The sequence below is a fragment of the Thermobia domestica genome, chromosome 4, assembly GCF_964235325.1.
Source record: "Thermobia domestica chromosome 4, izTheDome1.hap1.1, whole genome shotgun sequence".
Lineage (NCBI taxonomy): Eukaryota > Metazoa > Arthropoda > Insecta > Zygentoma > Lepismatidae > Thermobia > Thermobia domestica.
In genome coordinates, this window is record NC_137457.1 from 92506301 (window position 1) to 92524879 (window position 18579).

General features: G+C 35.2%; 1 long non-coding RNA gene across 1 annotated transcript in view; it reads right to left on the bottom strand.

Annotated features, from left to right (window-relative positions):
* The window catches only part of LOC145683335 (uncharacterized), a 271619-nt gene extending 253460 nt beyond the window's left edge, over positions 1-18159 (bottom strand). Inside the window, exon 1 of the long non-coding RNA XR_014131051.1 lies at positions 18147-18159. This is a non-coding gene — a long non-coding RNA (uncharacterized LOC145683335). The remainder of the gene's footprint in view (positions 1-18146) is intronic.
* Between the last annotated feature and the right edge of the window lie 420 nt (positions 18160-18579).

An 18579-nucleotide genomic window follows, 5' to 3' on the forward strand; every position in this document is an offset into this window, starting at 1 on the left:
CACCTATAGGTATAACTGTCCATTTTCCACAATATTATCCCATATGAAAAGATGATGGGTGTTTTTTAGTTCTTGAATGAGCGCTCTCTTATATTGAAAAAATGAAATGAAATCTTTGAGTTTTACGTCCCACGGTTATGCCGGTTAGGCTAAAGGAGACGGTGATTATGAGAAATGAATGAAATGGTGGAATGAAGAAAGTGGGAGAAAACGGGAGAACCCCGAGAAAACCCACGCACACGGTGCGCTCTCCTATATTATAAGCAGCTAAAATTCTCTTAACTTAATTACAATATGCCTCTCTCTAACAAATAGAATATAATATTTTCATTTAAAATCACCCACACTTATTTCTTAGTTTCTTCACCGGATTAACTTTATATACTTCTTTTCCTAATAATTATCAGAAAATGGAAACGAAATTGAACATAACGTTTCTCAGAACAATCCTCGTATCTTTCCTACTTCTTACTCAATAAGTTGTCTAATTTTCATCTTCTGTTTTAAATAACATTAGAATAGCTTCGTTCTAGTCGGTTATTCAGGCAAAAAGTCTAGTCGGTTATTTCTCTTTCGTTACAAGATCAAATTCAAACTTTAAGGAACAATGCTTCTTTTAGCCACTTTTTCTCTCTTATATTTAGTTATTTATATATTTCCTAGAGCGATTACAAGAAGAAAAAATACATCGTTCACTCGATCTGGTTTAGGGTGTGGTAAAAATGCGATTTTTCCGGAGATACCTCAACTTTACTGTTGTCTTATAACTAACGGAAAAAGGAAAAACAACAAACCGAATAAGAGCTAATACATTATACCTATTTCTACTAAAGCTAAGAGCTGCTGACGTGAGATTCCGAGAGCACAAGTAGTATTTTATTCTAATCCAGTTATCAAAATCTGCATTAAAAAGCATTCTTCTGTTAACTAATGCAACTGTCATTGTTTCCCTATAACTAATGCTGTTTGTATGAAAAAAAGCTCAGCTTAAAAATATTCAGTCCATCCAGCTTAATAGAATACTAACGCAAGTGTAAAATTAGAACATAATATACAGTCTTATTGCTAATATATTAAATACAATAAATCATAACAATTAATAGTTGCTATAATCGTTAGTTTGTTAAGCTCTTCTTGAAGAAAAATAGGCGAAAAAGAGCAGGTGTTCTACTCTCATAACAGACTAATTTTTAGTCTATGATAACTACATACTGCAATATAGACATTAGCTCTGTTCTGCTACACTTGAGTCTCATACGATAGAATATGATTAGGTCCTGAAGGAGACCTAAAACGCCTTAAAGACTAAGAGACCCCATTTGAAACGATATTTTAGGTTATCCGGGGTAAAATAGGTGATACCATCATTACTCCGAACAATACCAAAAGTCACGTACCCGAGAAATCTTAGGTCGGAGATGTTTCAAAGAAAAATTATTTACCTCTGGTCTTTAAGGATTAGAGAACTGAACATAATAGAACAAATGCAAATTATTATTAATGATTATTTATGAATATAAAATAAAAATAAGCAAAATATTGAAACAAACGAACAACAAAACTTGTAGCCACCCCTTCACATTGCCGGGTCAAAACTATGAACATCACCAAGCCAACACGAGACAGTTCCAAATAGATTTAAAATTTATGTTGGCCTGGATAGGTACGCTGCCAAGTCCCCTGTTAATTCCTCTTGTACATAACAGTAAGTTATTATCACAGTTAGGATTTTTAGGTGCAATTTTCATGGCAAAAAAGGAGGGAATAGGTGCTAAAAATAACCCAAAAAGGACACAAAAAGGTACTTTTTCTCTTTATAGCCCATAACTCATTATTTATTAAGACATTGAAAGTTTAAAAAAGTAAAAATATGTACGTATTTGTAAAGCAATAGTGTAAATTAAAGACCTGTTTACATTCTAACTCTATCCATAATATTGCTTTATCACAACTAATAAACGTAAGTTAGCACTAATGACAAAAAGTTCTCTTTCTCCTATTTAAAATAATTGAAATAAATTCACATGTTTTCCCACACCATTGTTAATTATTGATCAGAGGAAGAAAAGAACATGAAGCTGTTGTACCTCAATACATTAAGCATCTCTATGTTATTAAGGGTAAGTTTGTTCCTATCGGGAAATCAGACTTCTTTATAGATGCTAAAACTTATTTCTATATCCACAGACACACGGGGCACAAACTTCGTGTTCGCTCAGAATGGTAACTCTGTAGATGTAGCAAACTCCACAACATCCGGGTTCTTGTGAAGACTAGCCTCAAGCTTGTCTCTGGCAAAACCACCTAACTGTTCCCTCACCGATGTAAATATTTTCCACCCTTTTTCCTTTTCGATGCCTTCTTCCTCCAAACTTTTAATGGCTACTTGAATATATTTGTAAGCATGAACACAAAATAGTTCTGTCTGTAAATATTGTATCTTCTCCGGTAGCAGAAGTTGTTGTGTTTTGGAGATAGCATCTGCGTCAGTTGGATCCAAAGAAAGTCCAAACTCCTTGATCTTGTCACAATTCTCTCATACGAAAACAGCACACACAATCCATGTTCTCCAGCAAGTAAAGACCGGGAATTTTGGGAGGGGTAGTTCTGTGATTTCTCTGTAGACAACGGTGCGACTCGGAGCTTTCAGAAGAATTTTCTTCAGGCCATGCGATGAACTGGTTCACTATGTCGTATTCATTCCGAATAGAATCACAAACCCTATGAAGGGCATGGACCAAACAGGTTACATGCTTTAACTTGGGAAAACAATGTCTTCAACTGGTTAACGGCTTAAAGCATGTATGGAGTCTGGTATATAATGACCAGGGCAACTTTCTCGAACTGGGTACCATTGGGCCAGAGCATTTAACAAAAGTCCATGAATGACTGCATTACTCTACTGGCATTGGCTTTCTGCAACTCATACAAGTAGAACAACATGGGATTAACTTTTTCACCTGCGAGTGGAAAGACCGGAATGCTCAAAATATATAGATACATTGAATCAGTAGTTTCTTTCAGCACGATTTCCTCATTGGAATCCGACACTTTCTCCTTGATTCTTCGTATGGTTTCTTGATAAACAGGTTCAAGATAAACACGTTTTTTTATGTATTAAAGAACTCTCATCGGGAACTGACGTACATTTATGCTTTTCAACAAATCCTTTCAAGGCCGGATGGTTCACATTATTGAGTAGAATTCTTGCTTGAATTAAAGCTGCACACAAATCAATGATAAGTTCCTTTAGATTTTTGACCTTTGAAGAACACTGCTCAAAGGCGTTTCTTAATAGAAGCTGTCGGAATTTGTTAGTTTGAAAAGACTTATTCTTTTGATACTTTGAACTAGAAATGTGTTGCAGGATACGGTCTCGTTGACGTTTCTCATCCAATGTGATTCCTGAATCACAAACAATGTATAGAATAATGGTCCCATCAGTATCGATGAAATCCTGATTGAACTCCTGATACAGGACCAAATATCTGAATTTTTACACTTTCGGTATGGGGAATTCTTATACTGAACTTGTTAAGCAACAAAAAACTTCGATTCAACAACAGAAACGTATTGGGAAAAGGTTTAAGTTAATTTTAATTCCCTATTACTAGATTTAACACTAGAACTACTTGGAAATTAATTATACAAGAACTACCAAAGGGGTCATTTTGACCCCTTGAGTTTTAGAGGCTTTTTTAGATTGAAATTTAGCGTTCCTTTGGCAACCAAGATTTGATGTGACTTGACATAAAAATTAATATGCTTTAGAATCAACACTAGCTTTAACCAGGTATCTAATCATGGTCTCTCACATCCAAAATGTTGTACAGTATGTGAATAAATGTACACTTAAAATCTTCCCAAAGATAAACTCAGGAACATTTATTGTACCAATAGGTTACGCAATTATTTAAAAATATAAGATGTGAGCATATAAACGAGTAAATCAAAATTTGATAATTGTATTATAGTGAGGCATATAGGTATAAATTTCAATGCACTGATTCCGCTGCATGTCCCGATTTGGCACTTCTTCCTTTTTCCGGTAGACGTTATTGATGCTGCTAGCAAATCTTTCGAAACACGCTTTTGTCTCAATTTCTCAAAATGTTCCTTTGCCAACTTGAAAAGACAGAACTTCTCCAATTTTCTGTCTACTAATGTGCCTATTTGTAATACACTTATGTAAAATATGAGGGTCTACGGCGGCCAAACCAAGTAGGTTATCAAAGAGCTATACCGGCCATTTTATTTTAACATCCTTCACAGAATATTTACTATTCATTTGGTCTACAATGTCTACACCAATTTTCTGCTGATTCTAAAACAAAACTTTCAGTTTCCTTATTTTCGTGACCACTCATTACATTTACGTTAGTGTGAAGGGTGCCTAATATCAGTACACTGTTTTTCTTGCATTGATATATGGTGAGTGTGATATCGTCCACGGTTTTGAGTAGTCTACCTTTATACAAATCTTTATTATGGAAACGAAAGGAAGCCGGAACTTTTCTCCTGTTGCTTCGGATAATATCAAGCAAATTATTCTGTTAATTTTTAGTTCCCTTGCAAGGTATAGAGACGTAAAAATGTTGTCACAAGTTACATGTAATCTCGAGTTTCAAAAGATGTAAAACTACATGTTCTGCAATAGGGATGTTCGTCCGCCTCTTTTTATCTTTTCCTAGATATGGAAAAGTACTTATTATATATTTGTTCTTAACTTGAACAAGCATCCAAAATTTGTCCCCATATTTATCCGGCTTGCTACCCGTAAACTAAATAAATGGATCGCGAGATTACATTTAAAAGAGCCGCTCAGCAATAGTGCAATAAGTACGGGGATTGTGAAATCTTCGGTAATTTTCAATCAACTGATACCAAATATAAGAAAATAAGCAAAACCTGTCAGTTTTACGTCTTTCTCTCCTCATAGATTTGAGACAAACCTTATAAATCTCATTATCCCTTCAAACCTGTTTCTGGACATGACATTCGGAGAGAAGCTGCAGCCCAAGCTTTACAGACCAGAAACACTACACTTTCGCTATTCATCCTCATTGCTCCACGGAAATACAACAAGGCAGTAATTGCATTAAACTCATCGAGAGAAACTGACCAGCTAGGATCATCTAAGACTCGACGGTCATCAACTTCTGTACACTTCTTTATATTTCGCAGTAGATTATTGGTTGCAATCAGTCTGAATGCACTTGCTCAAGCATCATCCATATTACACGAAACAGTGATGTGGGGTCTACTTTGATATGAACTATACTATGTTTTTGTAATTTTCCGCATGTCTTGTTGTTTACATCCACTGTCGTCCACATAGTTTGATCCGGAGTTCACTAGGCCTACCAGTAATTTCAGTAAAATTCCCTTGCTCAGAATCTTCACTTGAATCATTATTACTAGAATCAGAATCAGTATATTAGACTTCTTTGTCATCACTACTGGAAAAATCTTAATTTCAAGGTCTGTATCATCTTCTTTTCCAATCCAGCTGTTACTATTCTCATCACCAGAAGCACTATCGTCAATATCCTGTAACTTTGCTACAAACTCTGCTGCTATATGTCGTTTACTACCTGAAGACTCTATTATTCGCAAACAGTGAAACACGTTCTTCAAAAAAAAAAAAAAAAAAAAAAAAACACCTTAAATCAATGGTTGTTCACAATTGTTTCGGAGGCATCAATAATAAACCTTGATAAAAAGTATAAACAAGAATCAAAAAAGGCATTTTTATCCAGGGTAAGATGAATAGGAAGTGGACTTTGTGGTGGACAAACACCGTCTGCTTGGGTTTTCTTGAGGTTCGACCGTTTCCTCCCATTTTGTTCATTGAACCACTCCATTCATTTCTCATCATCACCGTCTCCTTTAGCCTAGCGGGCAAAACCGTCGGACGTAAAACTCAAAGATTTCATTTTCAAAATAATTGAAATATGCTATTTAAGATATAGTCACAGTGGTTACAGAGAAGAAAAGTGGTGCAATATATTTTGCATATTTTAATTAATGTTCAAATTAGAAGATGGTGAAAAACGGTAAGGGGTCAAAATGATCCCTTTGGTAGTTCGTGTGTTAAATTTCAAGCTAGTTAAAACTCAACTCTGACAGTCGTCAACAATTAGAATTTATAAATACACTGCTACTGATTCAATATAAATTAAAAGAACTCAATAAACTAATGTTTTCCATTGTTGCAGGTGTGCTGCATTTGTACTTCTTACAGTCCGGCATTCACTGAAAGGAGAGAGGTGCAAAAATTCCACGATTACGGCAAGGTGACGAATTAATTAAATATATATATATATATATATATATATATATATATATATATATATATATATATATATATATATATATATCTTATGGATTGGAAAGTAAATAAAATGGTAAAGTATGCTGCAAGAAAAATAAAGAATTCATATAGAAATATAACAATTCATTCACTGAAAATAGAACAATTCATATTCTAAACGAATGCTATTCCATCATAAACTCCATTCATAAATTTATGGATTTGGGTAGAGTCGTTGACGGTGAGTATAGAGGAAATTACATAGTAAATTTATTATTAATTTGTTCAAATATCTGTCTTCTTAAATACAAATCAGTAAGCCTGTACAAATTTAAAATACTATCGACTATCCAAGTTTAACTTCGACTGTAGTAAAGACATGTACAACTTCTAACTCAGAGGCATATTATTATAATGGAAGTAGATTCAAAAGAATAAAATGGTTGAGAACAAATGCAGAAGTAGTATTTTTGTTAAGACTTTTACCTGTATTTTATTCTGATTTCAAATACATTATGGGAAAAGGAGGATTAAATATACATTTAAAAAGTATCGACAACAACGCACTTGTCATTTGAAGAACAAAGAAATCTGATGGAAAATACGAAGTAGATAAACTACATAAAGCTAAACTCAAAATTGTAAATCCGCTATTGAGAATACCATGCACTAATTATGAACCAAATAATTCTGACTTACTAGAATCTAACATACAAGAAGAAATAAGAACCTTATTCCTTTCGTCACTTATCAATGTTTACTGAAAATTGTTAGTGACAAGTAATTGAAATTTAGTCTTAATCACACAATTTATCTCGAATGAATTTTGGGATTGCCTTCTTTAAACTGATACAAACGATAACCAAGAAAACGACTCAAACAAATTCGACCACTATATGTTTGTCAACATTCATTTCAAAAATGGACTATAAGAAGTTTTTCCTTTAGAATCTCTGAACTTGGATTTCGAAAACCACAAATATTTTAAATTATATATAATGTATACAATATGTAAGACAGTTACCTGGAATTGGAAATACTGAAATATATTACAAGCAAATAGATGAATGTTCGTAATTAATACAGGAAACATAAATATGTAACAGCACATGACAGAGGTAATTTCAAATAACGGTTAATTTTGAAAGTAATGAATCAGCAAAAATATATGTCATGTTCTTATGATTGGAAGAAAGAACTTCGATAAAATTTGCAGAAAAAAGGATAATTGAAGAAACGTAATTATGTTTTACATCTTTAGATTGTTTAGATGTTAAATATGTATGCGATAACTACATCATAAAATTCATATTGTAAATTGAATATTCAAGATGACATTCCACGTGAGAATTTAGTTCTACACGTTGAGCATACAATATTATGACTTGAGAAATTATTAACGATAAAAAAATGTAAATTTAAGAGAATAAAATGTTTTTATTACCCATTTTACGCTATCGATATTCCTTTCTGCATCAATGCTCTTTGTTAAAGTATTTATTGATATTACAGTGTATTAGAATAATACAACAACGTTTGCGTCAGCTTCTACTGTACTAACAGGTCAGTCTGCAAGATTTAATGTAGCTCTTAAGAAAGAGTATTACAAAATATGGTTAATCAAATTGAATTGTTTAAGTTTAAACTTAATGTAATCAAATTAATGAGGAGAGAATTATCATGTGAGCATGTAAAAATATTATTAATAAAATTAATGATATAATTAACTGGAGATAATGGAATATTAGAAAAAATGAAATTAAAAATTCTGCAAGAGAAATGTGAGTCATTTGTGTGGGTCCTCAGACAAAATCAAGTTTAGTATATATACAATCAATATATACACCTATAAACAAATTCCATTAAATAGTGTCACCGATGATAAGTCTTCTACTTATAATAATTTGAGTTTATAATTATTTTTTGAATATCGCTCATATATACATTAAGGACATATCTTATAAAATGTTTTGAAATATGTACACTTTATAATTTTCCTGATAATAATCTTTCAGTTATAAACATATTTGTTAACAATTTCTTTCTAACCCTTATATGTACACGTTAGATAACATATATTTTATAATTTTTAAGATACATATGTTGTTATGTTTCTGATAAGAGTTTTCCATTTGTAAGTGTATGTTTTGATAATTACATTTTGGACACTCATATATGTATGGTAGGTACCTCATTCTGTCGTTTTGAGTTATACATGCAAATCTACACGTTCTGCGCAAGCTATCCTAAGTAAATGATTGATTATGATAAAATTTAAAAATAATTATACCATCTTAAATTAATAAACATTATCTTAATCTCATATAAACAATAATATTTTTAATTAAGAATTCCTTGAAAATTACTGGAATTTTAGACGTCCTCAAAACTAACACGCACTAAGATTTCGCTGGGTTTAATTAAGGAAAAATAGTAATATGTTTCGATATTACTATTACTAAAGCGCTCTTTGATATTGGTTATTTTCGCTGATTTTTTATATCCCTATCCCCTTCCACGTTGTGGGGCACGGCATGATAAAAAATATCTCAGACTCCAATGTCATGTATGTTGAAAATTTCATCGAGATTGGTTGGCTGCTTCAAGAGTTAATTTCTATGCATCTTTTATATATTAATCTCATTCCCCTCCTACTCCCCTAGGTTCTACCGTCAAAGTGAAAATACTAAAAAAAGCCTTTCCAGTCTCGAACGTCATCTATGTTAAAAATTTGATAGAAACCGGTCAGTTGGTTGAAGAGTTATTAACTTTTATATATTTTTTATATATGTCCCCTCCGCTCCTCCTAACCTAAGTTCGAAATCCAAAGGGATATGATAAACACAACCCAGGTTCGAACGTCAGCTATGTTGATAATTTGATTAAGATCGGTTTGGTGGCTTGAAGTCACAAAAACAGGCACTTTTATTTATTTTTTACATATATATACGACTTCCTCTCCCCTACATTGTGTGGTTAAAGTAAAAAGATGAAAACATCCCAGGTTTGAACCTTAACTATGTTAAAAAATTGATCGAGGTCGATCGGGTGGTTCAAGAGTTACTGCACAGAGAAAAATCTGTTCTCCGGACAGCGGTATATTGTACAAATATACGTTATCCTCTTGCTTACTCTAGAAATTAGGCGGATAATACGTTATCCGTATGCTACATAGGTACTGCCCTTAGATGTTACATCATGCCGTTGCAGGATGTCCGACATCTAACAGTTTTCCGTATATCACATACCTATACTTATCTTACCTTCGTATGTGAGATGCTGACCGCCTACATTGTTTCATACAGAAAGTACGCATAGATGGAACATTTATACAGAAAGTATTATAAAACATGCGTTTTCAGCTATAAGTCTGCTGTATGTTAAGTCCAAAAGCTACAGGAATTACGATTGTAACCTATCTTTTTAAGTACGCCACCTATAATTTTTTTCCCAGTGTAAATTTTACTCATTCCCTTCCAATTCAAGTTCTACTGTCAAAATGCAATAAAAAATATTCCCAGATTCAAACTTCATCTAAGCTGAAAACGTGATGCTGATTGGTTCAAGGGTTAGGTTTTATTTATATTTTTATAACTCCCTCTCCTCCTCCATACGTCCCACCCTCAAATTGAATAGCTAAAGAAATACACCAGCGCCAGGACTGCATCTACATCAGAAGTTTGATCCAAATTGGCTTGTACTTCAAGGGATTAAGAGTCACAAATATAGTTAATTTGAATCTGAAATTTATTTTGTTCAGAGACACCGCTATTAATATATTGATATTCTTTATAGTGTTTCTGATAATAGTTTCCGAGGTATGATCATATAGTTCTAAATTATTTGTTAAACAGCCTTAGTATGCATCATTAAATCAGGCTCATTAAATGCTGCTGAAATGAATATATAGGGGGATCAAGAAAATCGAAACTTTGAGGACCCCTTTGAGTTAGTGCAGAAAAATTAGTGTGTATGTTAGTGTTATCACTGCGAAATTTCAGAGTCCTAGGATAATATATTTTCTTCTGATAAGGATTCTGAAGTTTGTTAAATTTGGTAAAAAAAAAATAGGAAAAATTAAAATTTTGTAAATATTCAATAAAATCGTAAGACCTTTCGCAGTAGTGTATCTACATAAAAGTACCTACCTGTGTGAAATTTCAAAACCCTAGGATGATATATACTTTCAGGGCGTGCTAAATTTTGAACATTTGTTGATAAATTCAAAACATTATCGTTTTTATTCTGTAATAGTATACATTTTTCACTGCACCTTTCATGGTAGTAACGAAAAGTTGCGTTTATGGATATTTAAGTACTATAAAACCTTTAATAACCCTGCAATAATATTTTCCCTTCTGGTAGTTGGCGTGAACTGGCAAAGCTTTTCTTACTAGTATACTAGTGAACTATATTCTTTAATTCATAATAACTCACTTGTTTCAAGCAAAGGAACAACAACATTTTAAGCTACACAGTTATTAGGCTTCGTCTTCATACATTATATTAATAACAGTGCATCAATTTATCTTATTTATGTGGCTTTTTTGCAGTGAAGATAGTTGTAGTTGCATACTTGTGCAAATTTTGTAAACCGGGGATATATTCCGCTCTGGCAATAGACCTAAATTTTCATTAAGATAAATCCTTGAAAGAAAACTTTCTTAAATGAAAATAATATTCATATGTTTCAAATCAATAAAGTAACCCCCTTCTATCTGAACCTACAAAATGTGTAGTTGCCTTACCAAACTAGAATGAATTATGCTACACGTCTGTAGTGTATGTAATAGGTTCACTGTAGTTGGTTTAACCCTTTCCGCATCCTGGCTTTTTGGGCTATTTTTTAGACTTTCAGTCAAGCAGGTACTGTATCCTCACTATTTATCCTAGCATCATGGTTCATACCTCATTCTCTTCCGAATTGAGCTGGCTTTCAAATGGTACCACTTTCATGCTCATACCATATACCAGAAGCGGGGAAAAATGTAAAAGTGAAAATTTCGGAGGGAAAACTTTTTTCTCGAACTTTGCCCCCCTGGACATCCCCTGTGTGATCGTAGCCTTCTAAAAAATCTGAGAAATAGTACTTGGTGTACTGAATGTGTGTGCCAAATTTCAAGTTTCTATCTTGAAAAGTAAGGACGGGAGAATTTTTATCAAAAATTCCAACAATGCCCCAAATTACCATAAAACACTATGATCTCAGGGAAAAAAGTTCCCGAGACATCCCTAATTACCCTAGGACTATAATCCGCCAATCATTCTCTTCAGAATAGAACTGTCTTTCAGGCAGTACCATTCACATGTCTCCATCATGTATCTAAGGCGGGAAATTCCTGAAAAAGGGATTTTTTGGGGCTAAATTTCCCTTTTTTCAACTTTTAGCCCCTCTGAATCCCCCTGTTTTAACGCAGAAATCTAAAAAAATCTGTTAAATACTACTCAGTGGACTGAATGTTTGTGCATAATTTCAATTTTCTAGGTGCAAAAATAAGCCCGCCAAAAAAATTCAGAAAATTCCCCCATGTTACCCTATACAGAAGTATATTTTGAAAAAAATCACTGAGACGTTCCTAATTACCCTAGAATAATAATTCGACTGTTATTCTCTTCAGAATGGAACTGCCTTTCAGACGGTATGACTCACGTGTCCCTATCATGTAGGTAATGCGGGAAAATGACGAAAAACGGGATTTTGGGGGTAAAAAATCCCTTTTTTTACCCCTTTGCTACTCTGGTACCCCCCGTTTTAGCACTGACATCGGAAGAAAAAATCTGGTAAATACTACTCGGTGGACTGAATGTTTGTCCAAAATGCTAATCTTCTACGTAGAAAAATAAGCCCGCCAAAAAATATTGAACATAGGCTTAGAAAATGAGAAAAGAAAGTTTTGACTTATGACGTCATCAGCTCCTATGTCTGGACGCAGGACGGTTTGAAGCCATACGTAATTTCTTCTACAAGGCCTCTGGACTTGGAAAACAAAAAAAAAAAAAAACGGACGTAAAAGCTCAAATAGAAGAGAAATAAAGCAATGTACCATGAAAAACGCGTATGGTACAAAATTGTACCATAGGATCCCCAAAGGGTTAAAGATTGTGCTGATAAGAACAACTGTAAACTGGTTTAGTTCAATGCTATTTAAGGGCAAGACTGACACGTAGTTCTAGCGTACATAACGCTTTACTGCGCCACGTCTTAATTATAGAGACAATTAGTGTTGCTACAGTCTTGATGAATGATTGCTAATAATGTAGATTTGATAAGTTGAATTTTTATTGCGTCATTTAGAGGTTCGTACTGGTATGGGGGACTTATGTTACTCTCTTGTGACTTTCCCTTTCGTACTTAGACTGTTAGTGTGTGAACTACGTTGGTGTTTGGTGTTTAGTATAAAAAACAAAACTTGATAAAAATAAGGTCCCATCAAAACGATGGTAAAGCATACAATACAAAGCTTTCGAAGCGATGTGCATTGGATTGCTTACTTTATGATCAACCGAAGGACTTCTTCACAATGCAGCCAGCATACGAAGATAAAATTAAATGTTGCATTTACGACAGATTGCGTATTGAATATGCTTGTAGTGGTAACTTGGAACCTCCATTTTATGTAATCGCTCAACACGTATGTTTAAAATTGATGAAAAATTACTCTGAAGCCTCAACGCCAACTGTTTCGACAAAACAAGTGATGGATATGATTAACGCATATCACAATAAATGCATCGACATCAAAGCGGTAATTAAAATAATTGTGAAGCAGTAACCAAATCAAGAGTTGAAAATCTTAAAGAATATTCTCGCCTTCTCTTTGACACATCAGCTTGTAACTGTTAAACTTTTGAGAATTACATCTGACGAAGGAATCGAAGGTCACGTAAAAAGAACAGTCATTTCTCACAGATCAAAGAACAAAGCTGTTTATGTGTATTGGCCCGGTCAATTCGATGAAAATTCAAAAGTGTTTCAAGCGAAAGTAAAACTCCTTTCTTCGTAGTTCTGAAAGTGACGCCCGTTACCATCTTGTTTCATGATTGATCGTTATGTCAGCAGGATATGAAGTTCATAACAACAAATTCAACCTCCTTAGAAGAAGAAGATGCGAACAAAATGGAGGAGTGCCTCGGTGAACGATCTTGGTCTCGAGGACCGTCGTCCCAAATGCTAATGAAGTTTGCAAATATCTCCATATTAAGTGAAATGTTTGGGGTATCGCTTCAAGCCGCTACTGTAATAGCCACAGATGTTTTGCACGACGTAGGCCTAATCAGTGCATCTGATTTTTCCTATTTCTTATAATTTTTTTGAAATTTCAGAGACCTTGCCAGAACACAAAATATCATCCTAATGTTCTGAAATTTCGCAGGGTAAAACTTACACGCAGACACAACTTTTCCGCACTACCGCAAAGATGCTTTCAAAGTTTCGATTTTTTGACCATCCTAATATATACTTTGTTATATATTCGATAATTAGTTTTCGAATTATAAACATATATTTAAAATTACTTTTTGAATAGATTTCGTATTCTCCCACGTGAAGAAAAACTATCGCAATATGACTGAATAATTTGTAGTTTTCAAATCTAACGTGGCCGCCAACGTTTAAGAAAATTTCACACGCAGATACACATAGAGACCACAATTGTCCGTCCGAGAGAATGTGAGTGTGAGTGTGAGCGAGTACGATAATGTCACCAGCGCTTTGTGACTCAACTCCAGATGAGAGAAAATAAATCTTGAGTCTTTAAGAAGCAACCAGATGATCTTGTTTTCGCTGTGGTTACACGGTTGGTTGAAGGTTCTGGCAAACAAAGAAATGATGTTATAACTGTAAGGTATCAATTTATCTAATCCCTTCTATAAATTTTAATACAAAAGTTATTATATAAGTGGATATGTTAAGAATTCGAAACCGCGACGTGTAAAAGTACTAATAAGGGAAAATCTGGTCCAAAAATAGGGTCAAAATAGCTCTCAAATTATTTTTTAATACTGCATAATATTAATACACGGTACAAGTTACATGTTTTGTATATGGCACCCAACGACCAATATCATCCAATGATATTATATTAATATTGAAATCGAGAAATTTAATCGAGCATCAATTTCGAGCATCAATTTCACACGGTTTCAGATAATGGAGTGCCGCAAACGGCAAAATAATTTACCCATCCATTGGGACCATTGCAAGCCACACAAGTAATTAGATCAGGTACTTATCTCAGCATTTTTTTCCGAAATAAACTATTTGTAAAAAAAAATTAAGAAATTGTAACTTCTTTGCTATTGATTCAAGACAAGACGTACTATGACCATGGTATCCAATGCTAAGGTACTTTCGATGTGCACTGGCTTGTCCATCTCCGTTATGCTGTGCATGTTATAGAGACTTCTAAACTTTGGATGTTTGTGATAGTATAACCTTCTTAGTTTGCAACACTGAATAATAGGTGTGGTATTTTAAGATTTTGTTTAACATTGATTTGAAATATGTAATAAATCTACGTAGTGTCATTTGAAAAAATATAACTTTGTAGTGAGATGGCAACACTGATCGCTGGGTGTAATATTTAAGATGATATCCATCTCCTTATTGTTGCTTCATGCGAAGTTTCACTTTTTCCCCTCTTCTCATTTCTCTGCTAGCACGGATGTTCTAGATAAATCGTCCATCCTGAATTATTAGTAATTCGCAGGGTGATTGGTAATTCGATGCACTGTTTGCAAGGGAATCTTCTACAAGTACTTTGGAACATTTTCACTTATATGAACCGGTGGTCGCAAATCAATAGTTTCTGAGTAATTTGCACATTGTGATTTTTTAATTTGCCGGCTAACGACTGGTGCGCGAAAAACTTCAACCTGAGCCACTTCTACATATTGTAGAGCGCTGAAAGTTTGAACGTGACTGCATGGTAAATGACTGCATTGTTATGAAGAGGTGGAACAAAGATTGTTTGCGATAAAGAGAAAACGTGAACTATGACGGATTCCATACCCAGGGTTATGCATCTCTATGGCTAAAAATCGAGCAGTGAACGGGTGTGTTGTTTTCCAGGAAGCGGACACCTTTTATGAGCATACCACACTCTGGAATTTCACAGAATCCCGCGACGCACCCAGCATTGAGGGATAGTATATCATGATGATTGTTGAACCCTTTGCTCCTTAAACAAGTACAAATGCCCAATGTTGAACATAAATAAACATCCAAATCATCATCACTTTTGTCACTCATAGTTGAGCAGGGACTTTGGCTGTGGCACGTAGGGGTATTCAATTGCTATGTCATTTTTTCTTTATGTATTTATGTAAGAGAAAGACTCAAGGAAGTTTTCGATGATCAACTCGATGATCAAACCGATCTTTTAGGTGAGTCTAGGATTTGGGAAGAAATGGCCCTGACCTTCTAGAAGATACCATCCCGCCTTTGCCTGGTGGGAGTGAAGAAAGCCAGGGACCAAATTCAAACCGAATGCAGCGTGACGACTTAACACCACAAAAGGAAGTCTGTGCTCAACAGTGACTGATCAAAGTGGTGATCACGTTCATTTGGAATGAGCATGGGGCATTGCTGCTTGCTTTCCAGGCAAAGGGCACTACAATTAATAGGATATAGTATGCCTCACTGCTGTGTGCGTTGTGAGATTGCGTGGAATCACAGAGCGTGGTATGCAGACAAAGGTTTCTGCCTCCTAGAAAACAATGCAACTTTTCATTGCTCGAAAATGTTTGTCAGACAGATGCGCGACCCTGGGTATGAAATCGGTCATAGTTCGCGTTTTCTTTTGATCGCACACCATCTCCGTTCCATCTCTACCCAACTTCGTAATCATTTCCTAGGGACAAGTAATTCTACGATTTTGGCACGCCGCTTCCTGATGTGCAGTAATACATTTTTTAACGCTATGCCTTACTTCACGTTCGGACCTATAGCACACAAACAGTACCGAGCTACGAACTGTACATTACCATATGATCTACACAGACATGGAGTATTACGTGTGCAAAACTTCAGCGATCTACGGTATATAGACGTGGCTCAGGGAAAATTTTCCCGCGTACCACTCGTTAGCCGGTAAATTTCAAAGAAATCACACATTTGCAAATTAATCCGAAACTATTGCTTTGCGACTTACGGTAAGTGGAAACATTTGATAGATGAAAATTTTCCAAAGTACTTGCAGAATCTCCCCTTGCAAGGAATGCATCGAATTACCAGTCACCCGGTATATACATCTATATATCAACACTATATGCTCAAGACTATCCGAGGACAGGCCCAAAAAGATACTTTCCACATTATATGCTTTTTGCTGCCACCTACTGCCAGGTACTAATTATCAGCGACCTCAGTAGTCATTAAATATCGTGAGAAAGCAGAATGGAGCGATCCGCGGAACTCACGGTCTTGGAACGTGGTCAGGTGATTGAGTTTCACTTGTGTCAGAAGTCTGTACTCGAGATTTCCACACTCCTAAATATCCCTAGGTCCACTGTGCCTGATGTGATAGTGAACTGGAAACGTGAAGGGACACATACAGCACGAAAGTGTACAGGAGGACCTCCTCTGTTGACTCACAGAGACCGCTGACAGTTGAAGAGGGTCGTTACGTGTAATCGGCAGACATCTATCCAGACCATCACACAGGAATTCCAAACTGCATCAGGATCTACTCCGAGTATTACGACAGTTAGGCGTGAGGTGAGAAAATTTGGATTTCATGGTCTAGCGCCTGCTCATAAGCCACACATCACGCAGGTAAATGCCGAACAACGCCTCGCTTGGTGTAAGGAGCATAAACATTGGACGATTTAACTGTGGAAAAACGTTGTGTGGAGTGACGAATCACGTTACACGATGTGGCGATCCGATGGCGACGATATGGGTATTCCGAATGTCCGGTGAACGTCATATGCTATCGTGTGTAGTGCCAAAAGTAAAATTCGGAGGTGGCGGTCCTGTGGTGTGGTCGTGTTTTTCTTGGAGGGGGCTTGCAACCCTTGTTGTTTTGCGTGGCACTCTCACAGACACTTGCTTCCCACTGTTGAAGAGCAATTCGGGGATGGAGATTGCATCTTTCAACACAATCGAGCACCTGTTCATACTGTACGCCCTGTGGCGGAGTGGTTACACGACCATAACATCCCTGTAACGGACTGGCCTGCACAGGGTCTTGACGTGAATCCTATAGAAGTAGTTTGGAATATTTTGGAACGCCGACTTCGTGCAAGACCTCACCGACCTACATCGATACCTCTCCTCAGTTCAGCACTCCGTGAAAAATGGGCTGCCTTTCCCCAAGAAACCTTCCAGCACCTGATTAAAATTATGCCTGCGAGAGTGGAAGCTGTCATCAAGGTAAGGGTGGGCCAACACCATATTGAATTCCAGCAGTACTGATGGAGGACGAAACCAATTTGTAAGTCATTTTCAGCCAGGTGTCCGGGTACTTTTGATCACATAGTATATATATATATATATATATATATATATATATATATATATATATATATATATATGCAGAATGTGCACCTAATTTGGTGAAAAATAACAATGTATGATATGTGCTAAATTGCTTTCGTGTTCTGCTAGCGAACGTGAAAAAATATATATTCTACATACTGTACATATTCTACATATATGTGTATAGTAAGAACAGTGTTGAATTCATATCTTAGTAAGTACTTGATATACTAAACAAACTGATTTCAATAGGCATGTTGTTTGTGTGGCCAGTATTTAGTATTAGATATACGTTTTTCTAAACTACACACAATATCAATAGCCTACATTTGTATCAATGAAAATTACACTTACTGTCAGGTTTATCTGAAATTAGATAAAATAAGCAATTATTGAAGTTATTATATACAGTTGATTACTAAGACTGGATACCCACTAAAATGTTCAATCCTTGATGTGAATACTTTTTGGCCTACTTAAGATCTTGATTTTTGATAACCGGTGTCAGGGAGTTTTTTACCCCTGGTAACATTAAAAATTAATATAATTGAATGTGATGTCTCAGTGTATGCACTCACTTTGGGCAAGATGGCTTTAAATCCGAAGATTTGGTAGGGAGTAATGATTTCCTGGGAAATTATTAACCACCTGTCAGTTATTGGTTACCTCAAAGAGAAACTTAAATGTTATATTATAAATTGATACCACTCCGTAGCATCTCTTAACAGACACAGTTACTTTGGCCAAGATTGCTTTAAATCCGAAGATTTGGTAGGGGGAAATAATT